Genomic DNA, 15,646 nt, shown 5'->3' with positions numbered 1-15,646 from the left:
ACTACTCAGAAGATGGACCTGGGGGCTGGGATTGTGGCTCAGCAGTAGAGCGCTCGCCTAGCACAGGCGGGACCCGAGTTCAATCCTCAGCACCACATAAAAATAAAGGCATTGTGTTGTGTCCATCTACACCTAAAAATAAATTAAAGAAAAAAGAAAAAAGGAGATGGACCTGGGGGCAGAGATGAAACCTGGGAGATCCCAGTTCACAGAGAGATGATTCTGGTGGGTGGAGCTAAGATGTATGGTGGAGGCAGAGCCCACAGGCCCTGTGGGATTGGATGTGGATGACAGAGCAAGAAATCAGGATGGCCATTGTCACTAGCTTGAATATGGTGGGTTAGTTACTAAATGGAGAGGACCCAGAAAAGGCAAGTGGAATGTGAAAACCCAGCATTGTTTTGGACCTTATTTTGTGTTGCCTTTGGAACTCTAGTTGAGAAAGCTCATGACAGACTCATCTGGCTCTGAGTTTTACATCAGGGACCATCCTCCACATTCACCATCCCATCCCTACCCCTGGTGCAGGACCCATGGGCACAGGGCATCGGGTAGGCTCTCCATAGACATATGGTTGATTGAGGTCAGGGACAGTGGCACATGCCTGTAATCCCAGCAACTTGGGAGGCTAAGGCAGGAGGATCACAAGTTCAAGGCCAGCCTTAGCAACTTAGTGAGGCCCTTAGCAACTTAGTGATACCCTGTCTCAATATAAAAAATAAAAAGGGATGGAGATGTGGCTTAGTGGTAAAGTGCCCCTTGGTTTCAATCCCCAGTACAAAAAAGAGAAAAACAATTGGGTCATGAATGGAGGTGAGCTACTCAAGTGCCTGTAGTCTCATTTAATGCTCATTTATTTGTTGTTTTTTGTTTTGTTTTTTAAAGAGAGAGAGAGAGAGAGAGTGTGTGTGTGTGTGTGTGTGAGAGAGAGAGAGAATTTTTAATATTTATTTTTTAGTTATCGGCGGACACAACATCTTCGTTTGTATGTGGTGCTGAGGATCGAACCCAGGCCGCACGCATGCCAGGCAAGCGCGCTACCGCCTGAGCCATATCCCCAGCCCTAATGCTCATTTATTTGTTCTGCAAAATAGTCATAAGAATATACCCTTCAAGAGTAACATTAGTCAAATTCACAGAAACTCAAAAGCTAGGGTAGTTGTCAAAGCATGGACCCATCAGCCCCATCTGGAAACTGTTGGAAATGCAAATTCTAGTCCCCATCCCATGCCTAGAGAATCAGACTCTTTGAGTGGATGCCAAGCAATCTGTTTTTTTTCGTATGTGGGATACTGGGGGTTGAACCCAGGGTTTTGCACATGCTATAAAAGTGCTCTTTCACTGAGTTATACCCCGGGCCCTCGGCAATGTTTTAAAAAGCCTTTCAGGTAATTCTGATTCAGACTAAAGTTTGCAATTGCTGATCTATGAGGCCTAAGTCCTCATCCAGGTTATGTTGGGTACACGCCTGGGGAAAAAAATGATTGTTGGGGGCTAGGGATGTGGCTCAAACGGTAGCGTGCTCGCCTGGCATACGTGCGGCGCTGGGTTCGATCCTCAGCACCATATAAAAATAAAATAATGATATTGTGTTCACCAAAAAACTAAAAAATAAATATTAAAAACAAAAACAAAAAACAGACCTATCCACCCCTAGTTGGGTTCAGTTTCCGTCCCTCCAAAACTCATTTCAGTTCTGGACCAAACCAGATGGTGGCGCCAGCACCTCAGGCTTCACTCTGGCTTCATAAGCTAGAGACCCTGAGAGAACTGGCCCCCTCCCCAAGACCCACATCGGGCTGGGAGCCTGAGTTCCAAGGTCTGCTACTAACTGGCAGAGGTTTTACAGTCTGGCCTTTACCAGAGAGAGGGGTACTAAGGCTGGCACACCCAAATTGGGGGCCAGCCCTTACCTGAGGGTTAAGTAGATAGGCTAGAAGAACCCCCTTGGTCAGAGAGAAAATAGGGGTGCCAGGCTGCTGGGACTTGGAGGTCAGTGGCCCTGGTAGGCAGCTCAGGCTAAATGGGGTCTGGCCACTCCCCCATTAGCCATCTTCCTACCTTGCCCAACCTCATTCGAGGTCCCAGGTATCGCTTGCTAATGAGAAGGAACAACCTGGAGGTGCCCCAGAGCAGGAGAGGCACTCTGGTTGGGAGTTCTCATGACCTGGTAGCGAAGCAGGCTAGGAATGGGGACCCAAAGCAGGGAGGATGCTTGGATAGAGCTCTTACCAGTTGCCAGCTTCACAGCTCCTGAGTTGGGGGCTCTCTGGGTCGCGTCCTGCTTTGTGACCAAGGAAGCCCAGGATCCTGGTCAGAGGATGAGCCCCTGGCCCTGCTCCTGGTGCAGCTCAGCTGATGGGAATCTGAGAGCCCAGCCTGGGCCCCCTCCCCACTTCTGGTTCCAAGCCCACTTCCAAGAGGACTGAGCAGAGGCTTGTCTTCCATATGCAACCCTGTCCCTCATGTTCCCTATTTGAGGGAAGACTGAGACCCCTGAATCCCATCTGGAGGCACCCCTGCCCTGACTGTTTAGAGTCAGCATATCCTTCCTTTGCTCTTGGAATCTGCTCACACCCCTCTCATCTCCAGGGGTCCACCCAACACCCACACACATCCTGAAGGACTACCCTCTCCCTCTTGGTCATGCCCTCCTCTTTCAGGACCCCAGATGAGGAGCTGTCCTCTTCTGAGGCTCTGCCTTGCTCTCAGGAGGCTGGGACCAGGCCAGCTGTTTTCCCTGGGCAACCAGCTGTTTTGCCCATCAGGAAGTAGCCCTGGCTCCTCTGCTAAAATCGTTGCTCTGCTGCAGCGTGGCAGCCCTGCTGGGCCAGGGCCTGGGAGCTGTTAACTCCTCCAGCCCAGGCGGCCCTTCTTCCTCCTGGCCTCATCCTTTTTGCCTTCCCCAAACCCACAGAGTATCCTGTCCCAAGGACTTTTAAGGACTCCAAGAAGATGGAGTATCTTATCCCCCGCCCCCCCAACAACTGCTAACTTGCTACTCACACAGAGCCTTGTCCTCAGGTGAACCCAGGTGATGCGGAGGTTCAAAGGGCCATCAAATTTTATCAGAATAATTATAGTACTAATACCCACCCTTAACTGTTTGATGTGTGGCAGCCATTGTGCTGAGTGCTTAAGATGCATCACCTGATTTCCTTTTCCCAACAACCTCATGATGTGGGGAACATATTTACTTTCCAGAAGAGGAAACGAGGAAACCAAAATATAGAGAGTCTAAGTCATAGCTCACAGCGAGTAGGGTTTGAAACCTGCTTATCTGGCCAATCCTGATGGCTCTGGAATCACCTCCCCCACCACGCACACACACCAGGTATTGCTGTTTAAGGTTCCCTGAGCCCTGTGACCCTGGCTCTCTTTTCCTAGTCTGGGCCTCTGAGAAATGGGGAAACCAGTGGATGGAGTTAACACCCCACCAGTTCCCGGATGTTGAGTTGGGCGCTGTGCCAGGAGCTGTGCGCAACACCTTCCAAGTATTTATTAGTGGATTACTCCTGGTGGCTGCGGTCAGCCTGGGCTAGAATTCCAGCTCAGTACCTCCTTTGGGCAAGGGACTTTCTTTCTCAGTCTCTCAGTCTCCAAAACTGGAAAATGGAGAAAAGAACAAGGGTACTGCATCCCTGATTTTGTTGTGGAAAGGATAAGAAAATGCAAGTGGTTAGTCCAGGACCCAACACAGAAGGTGTGGTGGGAAAGCTAGAGTAACCGTTAACCACAATCTGGAAGGATCTGAGTGCCACCAAGGAGCACCTCCATGGTCAGCACAGAGTGGGTACATGGGGGGTGCCCTGTCCTAATATGTGAGTGAAGCCTGGTCCAGGGGAAAGCAGGCTGGAAGAGGACCACAATGTGCCCAAGATCACAGTTACCAGTCACCTGGGGAGAGTTGAAATTCAGCCCATCTGCTGGATCTCCCAAGGCCGCCTGTTCTAACTCTGTCTCCCTGTGCCTTCTCTCCTGAGGCCAGAACCTGGTCTGGGGAAAGGGCAAGGGAATAGGGACAATCCGAGGGATAAGACAGCCCAGAAGGTGACTTGACTGGGGCTGGGTGGGATCTCAGGGTCTGGGAACGACCCCTCAGGATGCAGTGACCCGTGCTCTTCCCCTTTGTCCCCTCCCCCCTGCCCACCATGGGTCAGTTCCCTGGTCCCAGCCTAGACATCTGGAACTGGGGCAGACAAAGGGCTGCGGGAAGGGACAATAACCTTCTGTCCATTTTCAGATGCGGCCGGGCCTGGCCAGGGCTGGGGGCCGGAGCCCCGGGAGGCGGTGCCAGGCCCCCCGCGGGCAGCGGACAATGTTGGCAGTGATGGAGAGGAGGCATTTCAAAGCGTTTTGTTCCTGCTGACCCTCCTCCCCCCCACATCTCGCCCCAGCTCGGGGTGAGGCCCCAGCCCCACCCCCAGCCACCCAGGCCTTACGCTGGGCGGCTTGGGGACCGGCCACATTCTTGACCTCAGGGGAAAAGTTTAGACTCTTTGCGCCCTGGGCAACAATAACAGTGTCACAGAACTGATTTAGGAGCAGCACTTACCATCACAAAGCAGCAGACAAAGAGCCAGGGCTGAGAACGAACAGGCCTCAGTGTCGATTCCACCAACCGCTGCCCATTTCTCTCCTGGGTTCTGCCTAGGCTAAACTGGGTACCAGGCTATGGACTCAGGGCACAATGGGGGATAACCTGAGGTGGGCAGGAGGTGAAAAAAGAGTGGGATCCAACTATGTCATAATAGCCACTTCCCACTCCATCACCAGTTTGCGGTGTGACCCTGAGCAAGTCCTTCCTCACCGTGGCCTCAGTTTCCCTTTCTGTAATAAGGCTCAAGTACAAGACTAAAGCAGGAGATTCTGATCTTGTGGGCAGAAGGATTTCAATAATGATGGCTGGGCAAGTGGCAAGTGCCTGTAGTCCCAGCTATTCAGGAGGCAGAGGTGGGAGGATCCCTTGTACCCAGGAGTTTGAGACCAGTCTGGGCAACATGAAATCTGTCTCCCCCCCACCAAAAAAAAAAAAAAAAAAAAAAACAGAGCAAGATCATGGGATGATGACGTTGGTGAAAGGACATATACTCCACTTTATCTGGGTACTTCCTAGGTGCTGGCACTATGCTGATAGGACAACCCTGTCTAGCCTTCAGTCCCTTTAATCATTTAAACCTCATGCACTTCACAAGCAGGTAGAAATTAACCTTGATAAAATGAGGCTCAAAAAAGTTGAGTCATGCTGGGTGCACTGGTGCTTGCCTGTAATCCCAGCAGCTTGGAAGGCTGAGGCAGGAAGATCACGAGTTCAAAGCCAGCCTTAGCAAAAGCAAGGCACTAAGCAACTCAGTGAGACCCTGTCTCTAAATAAAATTCAAAATAGGGCTGGGGATGTGGCTCAGTGGTGGAGTGCCCCTGAGTTCAATCCCTGGTAACTCCCTCCCCCACCCCACCCCCCCAAAAAAAAAGTTGAGTCACTTGTCCAGGGTCCCAGCTTGGAGGCTGTCATGGCCAGGCTGCTTTACTCCTGATTATACTCCAGTGGGAAGGACAGGAGCATGGAGGCAGCTGAGACTAGAGAGTTCCGGGTGGGAGGGCCTCCCCTCCCAGCCAGAAGGCTATGAATAAATAAATGTCTGATTACCCCCAGGGGGAATTCCACCCTTGGAGCAGGTGCCTTTAAAAACTAGATTGGTTCTTGTCTGTGCCCAGAGATTGGCCAGGGTGGACACCCAGACTCAGTGGACTGGACACAGTAACCCCCAGTGCAGGCCTCTGAGGAATTAGAGGCCATGTAGAAGAACATTTAAGAGCTTGGGGCTCTGGAGCCAGCCCGGCTGTGAGCTGGAATTCCAGCTCTGACTTTTCCTGGCTGTGTGTCCATGAACAGGTTACTTCAACCCTCTGTGCCATGGTTTTCTAGTCTATAAAACTGAACCCAACTTGTAGGACTGTGGTGACTTTTCAGGGAGGTACAGGAAGACCTCCGAGCAGAGTTTGACACAATGTGGACACCCTGTTTCTACTTGGCACGATCCTCCCAAGTTGGGTCCCACAGGCTGGGACACTTCACAGTGGGCATCTCTGGGGCCCTGTAGCATGCAGTCATGGTTAGACACCCAGAGCAAAGAGGTCCCTGTTCTCTGGGATTTGTAAGCAAAGGCCAACCCTGAATCCCCAGGGAGGATCAGAGGAGACTAGCTACTCTGAGGCACAGCAGTGATTGCTCTGGCTTCCAGCTCTTTCCATGTTATGGTGCCAGGGCAGGGACAGAAAGGGAGGGGACCTGAGGTGCTGTTCAGACCCTGCTCCTCTTCTACCCACAACCAGCCCTTATTATTTTTCTTTCTTTCCTGTGACACTGGGGATTGAATCCAGGAGTGCTCTACCACTGAGATACATCCCAACCCCCCTTTATTTATTTATTTATTTTGGGACAGCGTCTCTGTAAGTTGTGATCCTTCTGCCTCAGCCTGCCAAGTCACTGGGACCACAGATGTGCACCACCACGCCCAGAGCAACCAGCCTCCTAAGTCCAAAAGGGCAAAACTGTCTGGAAAGGGAGGGATAAAGGTGGCCAGGGGTGATGACCACAGCACAAACGGTACTGGCCTCAGTGTGTAAAGGGGCCTGACTGGTTTGAACACCACATCCACTGATTTGCTGTTCATCCAGGATGAACTTTCTGAGTTCATTCCAAAAGTCTTTTAGATTCCAAAGTGTTAAAGCAGCCTCTGATTTCGCCAAGTCTAATCAAAGTCAGTTTTGGCAGAGTGCTGTGACTACAGTCCCAGCTATCAGAAAGGCTAAGGCAGAAGGAACACTGGAATTCAGAAGTTCAAAGCCAGCCTCAGCAACATGGTGAGAATCCATCTCAAAAAAAAAAAAAAAAAAAAAAGTGGCTTAGAATCCAGGAGTCCTACAACCTAGGCTCCAGTCCCTCCCACCTCCCCTCATTCCCAGGGTTTTCCTCTAGATTCTCCAAACATCCTTTCAGCTCCCTGCACCAAAACACCTGTGAGTGACACACGAGCCACAGACAGAGGATAAGATAGTCCAACAGAAAATGCCACATATCTTGGGACTCAGAGCTTGTGGGGTGTCCTGAGGAAACCCATCAAGGTCAGCCTCTCCCTCCCTCACTTCCTGGCTGTGGCCAGAGGGGCACTTACCTGGGGAGAGCATCTTGGGGTTCCCCTCTGCCCTGGAGGTGGATGGCACTGCTGGGGTGTCTCTAGCACAAGGTGACTGCCTGCCCAGTTCCTGTGGCTGAGGAGAGCCAGTCAGGCAGCCCTCAGGTACTGGGCCAGCCCTTCCCAGGCCCAGATTTTCCTGGCATCTTTGGACAGGAAGGGCACTGGCCTGGGGGTGGGTGAGGGACAGGGAAAGATTTGAGTGAGGGTATCTCCTAGAAGGCTTATCACCAAACCCTAGCCCCACTCTCCTGTGGACACCATGCCAAGGGTCCAAGGAGGCACTACTCAGGAGTAGGGAGAGGGCCGATGGAAAGGCTAAGAAGACCCAGGCCCCTGCTCCATTCCCCCACCGCACCCCCAGGCCGGTGGGGCCCACATTGCGGTGTTGGTGTTTGCTTTTCCTCTCTCCACACTGACTCCTTTCAGACTGGTCTATCCCCACCCCAGGCCGGCGGCCAGCAGCAAGCCAGGGCACCAGGGAGCGAGATCACCGCCCACCCTCCCCTCCTTCACAGAGCTCCCTGCCATCCTTGCTGCGGGAACACAGCAGCCACAAGTCTTCTCAGCTGCATGGGGGACTGGGGAAGAAGGGACCACTCCTGAGAAGAGAGAAAGGGAAAATAGGGGGATGGCGAAGAGGGAAATAAATTCAGAAGGTAGAAAAGGGGTGGACAAGGGACTGGAGGAGGCTGCAGTCTAAGGGGCAGGAGGGTACAATTGGAACTATGACTGGCTCAGGAAGCAGGAGGACCTCGACACACTGGTACGGCCTCACCACCTGGCTCGGTGCCAGGATGACTGGCAGGGCCTGAGCTGGACACTGCCACTGGAAGCTCTTGATGTCCACCTGAAAACCAGCTTCCTCATCATCCCCAGGACAGGGCCCAGGAGGGGCTGTGACCTGGTCTGGGGCCAGGGGAAGGAGGAGGGTGAAAAGTTTCCCCAAGTCAGAAGGCCATGGGGAGGCGTTTCAGGGGGTCCTGCTCTTTGCTCTCTCTGACTGTCACGTTGGTACATAAAGGAGGTAGAAAGGTCAGATGTGGCCTTTCAGGCCCGTGGGAAAAACTCTGCCCATTTCCCTAATCCATATTTATTGGTGTGAGACCCTGGGGTGGGAGCAAGCCCCCGCCCCCACCCACCGCCCTGGCCAGGCCAGGTTAGCACTAAGAACAGGCTCCATGTCACCCAAATCCTACTCTTTGTCTCCAGATTGGCTCCAGAGTCCTCCCCTTCCCTCCTCCCCTTTGCTCCCTCCCAACCCCCCTTGGGGTTGCCAAGCAACCATGGAAGGGTAGCTGAGATATTTTCTTTATTACAAGCAAAAGCAAGACAGCATCATGGCCCCAGGAGAGGAGCAGGGTGGGGGTTGGGGAAAAGGGCGTCCTGTGCTCTGGGGGAAACATGCGACCCCCACCTGCTCTGGACATGGACAGTGGGGAGACAGGTCCCAGAGCCCAAGAGAAGATGGAAGACAGTACATAGTGGGGGTGGTGAAGTGGGAGGGGCGCACATTGATCCAGTCTAGATAATTCTAAAAGACAAGGAACTGACAAGAGACCTAGGCCTGAGTCTCTCACCTGTCACAGGCCAGCTGTCCTGTCTGCACCAAGTCACTTTCCTTCTCCAGGCCTAAGCTTCTTCCTTGACAAAAATGGGAATACTAATATTATCTCATTTAATCCTCAGAAAACCCATGAGACTTTATTTTTCCCATTTTACTGGTTAGGAAACTGAGGCTCAGAGATGTGACCTCACATGACTAGTAGGTAAGTGGCAGAGGTGGGATTCTTGAGCTCCAATTATTATCATTTTTTTTTTAAAGAGAGAGAGAGAGAAAATTTTTTAAATATTTATTTTTGGTTTTGGTGGACGCAACATCTTTATTTTATTTTATTTTTTTATGTGGTGCTGAGGATAGAACCCAGCGCCCCGCGCATGCCAGGCGAGCTCGTTACCACTTGAGCCACATCCCCGCCCCTCCAATTATTATTATTATTATTATTATTATTAGGTACTGGGGATTGAACTCAGGAGCACCCAACCACTGAGCCACATCCCCAGCCCTATTTTTGTATTTTTTTAGAGACAGGGTCTTGTTGAGTTGTTTAGTGCCTCGCTATTGATGAGGCCGGCTTTGAACTATCTTCTTGTCTCAGCCTCCCCAGCCACTGGAATTACAGATGTGCGCCACTGTGCCAAGCTGGCTTCAATTATTTTTTTAAACAACACTTTTATTGAGATGTAACTCACATGGCATACAATTTGACCACTGAAAGCATACAATTCGATGGTTCATAGTATATTTAGAACTGTGTGCCATCACCTCCTTCAATTTTATAACATTTCCATCACTCTTAAAAGAAGCCCGGTTGCTGGGCACAGTGGTGCACTCTGTAATCCCAGCCACTCTGGAGGCTTAGGCAGGAAGATAGCAAGTTCAAGGCCAACTTCAGCAATTTAGTCCTGTCTCAAAATAAAAAGGGTTGAGGATGTAGCTCAGTGGTAGAGCACCCCTGAGTTCAATCCCCCCGTACTCCAAAAAAGAAAGAACCATTAGCCATCACCTCCCCACAGCTCCTCCCAACTTCCCCTCTCCCCAGCTCCAAGCAAACTGCTAATCTACTTTCTGTCTCTACATATTTGCCTATACTGCATACAAATTTAATCATACAATATATCTGAATGCCAATTTACAACTTCAGTGGCTGCTACCTCACTTGGCTGGGTGCTGGTTGGCGAGGGTGGAATGGTTAAAAACACGGACTTTGCAGTTTGACAGACATGGGTCTAAAACCTAACTCTGTTGCTCAGTAGCTCTGTGCCTGTGGCAGGTTGCTTCCTCTCTCTGGGCCTCAGGTTCCTGATCTGCAATATGGGGAGAGTGACATTTCTCTTACAGGGTTGTAGTGATGCAGGAAAAGTGCCCATTGCTCAGGATCGCAGGGCTGTTAATTGGATTACAATAATCCACGCAGCTTCCTCTTTATTCTTTGACCCAAGCATTTGATAAAACTTGCCACTTTGTAAGGGTCAGGCATCATTCTCGTTGCCAGAGAGGGAGCAGTGGACAGCACATGACCCCGTCCTCCTTCATAAGGCTTCCATTCCAATGGAGAGACAGGCAAGAAAGCTGATAAGTGTGACACTTTCAGAGAGTGATACTTGCCATGAAACCACAGCACAGTGTGACAGGGTGATGGTGACAGCTACTATATATTTATTTTTAATTAATAATTATTAATATTATTATTTTGTGGAGCTGAGAATTGAACCCAGGGCCTCATCACACTAGGCAATCACTTTTCTGCTGAGCTACATCCCCAAACCTTTCAAAATTTTTATTTTGAGTCTCACTAATTTGTCCAGGCTGGCCTGGTACTTGCAGTCCTCCTGCCTCAGCTTCCTGAGTGGCTGGGGTGACAGGCATGGCTAGCAGCAAAGGCTCCTTTACACTAGAAGGCATTCCTGCCCTGCTTCACCCAATTCATGGAGAAGGACATCTTTCATACACTGAAACACACAATGCAGGGTGGAGGAGTCCTTGGTATCCTTTCTGAGTGAAGACAGATGACGAGCTTTGGCATCTTCTGAGACTGGGCATGTCAGGTTGTCAATTCATTTCCAAAGGTGGGCCACATGGCCAGTCACCATGTGGCATGGGTCCCTTTTAGAGAACTGATGGAGCAACTGGACCCCAGAGTGGGCCAGGGCTAGCCTGAGGAGGCACACCAGTGGATCCCAGGCTGAAGGGTCAGGTCACACTGAGACCTGGATTGATAAGAACACTCAGGGACAGGACTCCAGCTTTGGAAATACCCAGTACAGAGCTGGGTCCAGTACAACAGCTACAGCTGTTGCCTGGACACCTACCTGGCTGTCATCCTCAGGATCCTGGCCTAACTTCAAAGCACCAAATGGAGGCCCTGTGTGATTAAACCCTCTTCCAGCCCCTTTAATGAGCCCCACATCAACACTTGCAGTTCTGCACCTAGAACCTTGATTGGCTACAAACATTCATCACCTACTGTCCACTTTTTTGGTCCATTCTTTATTCATCCTTCACTCAATTGTCCCCAAGTCTGCTTTTTCGTCCATCTATCTGCTCATTCATGTAATTATTACGTCAATAAAGCATTCATTCACACATTCAGCCATCATTCATTCAGCAGATGTTTACTGAGCAGCTCCTTTGTGCTGGGTACAGTGTTTGGTCAAATCCTTGGTAAAATGCCAGTCCTAGGGGGAAGGAAGAGCATGCTACCGGGGAGTGAGGACAACTCTGCTCCCCACATTCTGAGAACTGTTTTTCATAAGGGAGAAGGCAGAGCTGGTTTTCATAAAGGCTAGACAAGTTGAGTGCACACAGGAGCCCAAACACTCACCCATTTGTGTGTGTGTGCATGTGCACCCAAGTTAGAGGACAATGAGAATTCTCTCCTTACAACAAGCAAAGGCCAAGTGTATTTGGATCCTCTGCACTACAACCATCTCTAGGGAGGCAGGGCAGGCACAGTGGCCAGGTATAAAGTGATCCCACTTTATAGACTATATAACTATGGTTCAGCTATGGGAATTCACTGGCCCTGGAAGCCCAAGGTAAGATTGCCTCTTCCGCAAGTTTCCCCACAGCCTCCCTGTTCAAATGAGCGTCTGCATTCTGTAGTCCCAGAGCACTCTGCCAATACTTCAGTTAAACTTTGCCAATACTTCCCTGGAGCAGGGTGTGGTGTCACATGCTAGTAATCCCTGCGCCTGGGGAGGTTGAGGTAGGAGGATTCCAAGTTCCATGGATGCCCACCTTAGCAAGTTAGTGAGACCCTGCCTCAACGAAGTGGTAGGGCATCCCTGGATTCAATTGAAAGAAAGAAAAGAACGAACGTGTTTCCTTGTGGCTCTCCCACCTCCACTGGGGTTGGCTGGGTATCCTGCCTGTCCACCAGCTGGGTGCTTTTGGAGGGGCAACATCACTGTTCACCTCCTCTCCCCTAGTGTATACATCAGGTGCCCACTAAACATTGCTGGGCACAGGTCACCCAGACCATCCAGAACACAGACCCTGCTCCACTGCTGCAAGCTCTCACCTGCAAACCAGCAGTAGCCTAATTAGTCTCCCGTCATGAACTTGGCCCATCCCCCTCCCGCTTCTCCACACTTCAGCCCCAGCAAATCTTTAAAAATGTAAATCTGAACCTGTCAGACCTCTCAGGATCCCCACAGCGTTTAGGATAAAATCACAAATCCTTCCCAATGTCCTGCAAGACCCAGCAGGGTTGACCTCAGCTTTATCTGGAACTTCCTCTTCCATTTGGCACTCCAGCCACACTGAATTCCTTTCCTTCTCAGAATTTGCCAGCCCCCTAACCCCCACTGGGGATTGAACCTAAGGCCTCAAGCTTGCCAGGCAAACGCTCTGTCACTACATCCCCAGCTCTACTTTAAATTTTATTTTACCTGTTGTAGTGGTGCACGCCTATAATCCCAGTGGCTCCGAAGAAGGCTGAGTCAGGAGGATCACAAGTTCAATGCCAACCTCAGCAACTTAGTGAGACCCCATGTAAAATAAAAAGGGTTGGGGATACAGCCCAGTGGTAAAGCACCTCTGGGTTTCATTCCCAATAAATAAATAAATAGATAGATATATAGATAAATTTTAGTTAAGACGGAATCTCACTAAATTGTTCAGGCTGGCCTTGAACTTGTGATCCTCCTGACTCAGTCTCATAAAAAACTGGGATTACATGGGTGTGCACTATGCGCCGTGCCATGTTCCGTTTTGCTTGCTAGCTTTGGATGGGAGATGCAGTGTCTGCCTTTGCCTAACTCCTCACTCCTCCTTGGGGCTCTCCATTCCTGTGACCTGCCTCAGTTGCACACTGTACCCCCTCTGGGAATATCTATCCTCTGCTGAGCCCCTAATTAGCTCACAGTAGGCATTCCATAAACATTCAAAGACCAGAGTAGATGCTCCTTGGCTCCTCAGTCCCCAAGGGTGAGAGGAAGGGCAACTGATGGGCTTTAAATAGTGCTGACACTGGGCTGGGGTGCAGCTCAGTGGAAGAGCACTTGCCTAGCATGCGCAAGGACTTGGGCTAGATCCCCAACACCAAAAACCAAATGAACAAAACAATAGTGTCCACATCCCCAGGAGCAGGAGGAAAAGTCCTCCTCCTAGATCTCAACTAAGACCCAGCCGGGAGCTCCCCACCCGCTCAGAGACATCCCGTTGCCCGCTCCATCTTGGTTGTACTTGCACGAGGATAGTATAGGGTTGGATTATAATGTAAACGGACAGGGATAGAGTGTCTCCCAGGTCCCACTGTTTTGAGTGCATTTACAACAGTCACATCTGCTAAGAAAAGCCTGGAAAAACCAGTGTGCAGCTTGACAGCCTTGAGTTCCAACTCTGGCAACATCACCTGGCAGATGGGAGCTAACCACTAATCTCAGTTTTTCAGTGGTGGTGGTGATGATAATAGTACCTAATTCCCAAGGTTGTGTGGAGAGCCAACAAGGTACTACCTTCATTTAATTAATTAATTTATTTAGGCAGGGTCTTGCTCTGCTGAGGGCTGGCTTTCTGTCTCCACCTCCTGAGTGGCTGGGACTACAGGTGCACCAGTGTCAGTAAGCTACCTTTATTTTTTTTATTTCTAAACAATTTATTCTTTGTGATACTGGGAACTGAACTCAGGGGCACTTTACTACTGAGCTACATCCCCAGCCCTTTTACTCTTTATTTTGAGACAGGGTCTCACAAAGTTTCCCATGCTGCCCTTGAACTTGTGATCCTTCTGCATTAGCCTCCGTAGAGGTGTGTACCACCATGCCCAGTTAAACTATCTTTAAAGCACTTAGTGCTCAGCATCTAAGACACTTATTGCTATTATTATTAAGTGGAGCACTTCCAGGAATTGAGATCTGGTTGGCAGGGCTTTGTCTCTATAAAATCTAGAAGCCATATTTTGCCACCTTTTAAAAAGAAACTCCAAGAAATCTATGTGGTTCATTTTAAGTTAATGAGGTATGCATGCAAACACCCACAGACATTTGATTTGTTGGGGGAGGACATTATTCTAGACTCTGGAGGAATAAAGATAGAAAGGACTCACTTCCTGTCCTAGGGAACAAAATCAGTCAAACTGATAATCACAATTCATCTGGGCATATGGCAGGGCTGCCCAGAGGTTGTGAGGACAGGAGAGCATTTCAGAGCAGGATGATAGGGTGTGCAAGGGCAGAGTTTTGGGTTTAAGGTGGATAGAAGGCAGGATGAATGAAGACTGGCCATTCATTCCCCCTCCAGGGGTGATATTCACTGGGATTGACAGACTGAGCTCAGGAAGCGAGTCGGGTACCTCTTTACCCAGCAATGTAAGAACCTAGTGAGGAGTGGGTGTGGGGGTATCAGACCTTTCAGAGTCCCTGCTCTCCTGAATGGGTGGGCTGTCCAATGAAAGAGACAGTGAGGACACAAGCATTAATAAATTCCACGCCCCTCTAACACCCACCTGCTCCCCCTCCCCGGCTGCTACAGCAGAGGTATCCTGGAGCCTGGAGCTTGGGAACCAAGCCTTTTTCCTCGGTTGGAGAAGGGGGCAGCCTCCAGATCCCTAGTGGTGTGGTCTCTGGAGATGGCATCCTCAGACTGGGGGTTGGGGCTGCATCCCTCCTATCCTATCCTACTACATGGCCTTCTTAGGGGCTGGCTGACCCTCTGACCTCCAGACTGTTCCCCCCCCCCCTCCCAATAATACCCTGGACAGGAGCTCAAGGAAGAAGCGATTCAGAGGCCAGGTCATAGGTCTAGACATAGCTGGAAGGCAGGGATTGGGCCTTAATATTCTGGGGTCCCCTGAATTCTCTTGGGGAGCTCAGCCAAGGCCAGGGCCTGATTCGGGTCACAAAGCGCAAGGCCGGGATGTGGGTGCCTGGCCCAGGAGGGAGGGGACGTGGGTAAAGGGGTCAGGCTGAGGGAGCAGGCGGGGCATTGGGAGTGGAGGGCGCTGTGTGGGGGTGGGAGGGCGAAGGGTCCGGCCGGTGCAGAGGGGGGCGGCCCCCAGGGAGGGGCACGCTATGTCTTTAAGAGCTGCCTGAGCGCAGGTTGCAGCTGCCTGGCCAGCCCGAGGAGAGACAGCGGAGATTCATTACCCGCCGACACAATGACCATTGATGGCCCCGTGGCGTTATTCAAATCCAGTACCAATTGCAGCCGAGCCCCTTTCTCCGCGCCAGGCCCGTATTGTTGGAGCGGCCCACTAAAAGCCCGCCCCGGCCCCGAGCCGCCAGAGGCGCCCGCTCGGGTTCAGCCCTGCGCCTCGCCAGCACGCCGGTTCTTAGTCCGGCTCCCCGGGCGCTGCAGGTGACCCGGCGGCGCATTCCAGTGCTCCCCGCCGCCCGGGCCACCGCCACCGCCGCCGCCACCTCCGGCGACTCAGCCACAGGGAAGC

This window comes from Marmota flaviventris, chromosome 13 (assembly GCF_047511675.1).
Source record: "Marmota flaviventris isolate mMarFla1 chromosome 13, mMarFla1.hap1, whole genome shotgun sequence".
NCBI classification, from domain to species: Eukaryota; Metazoa; Chordata; class Mammalia; order Rodentia; family Sciuridae; genus Marmota; species Marmota flaviventris.
This window is presented reverse-complemented; position numbering follows the sequence as displayed.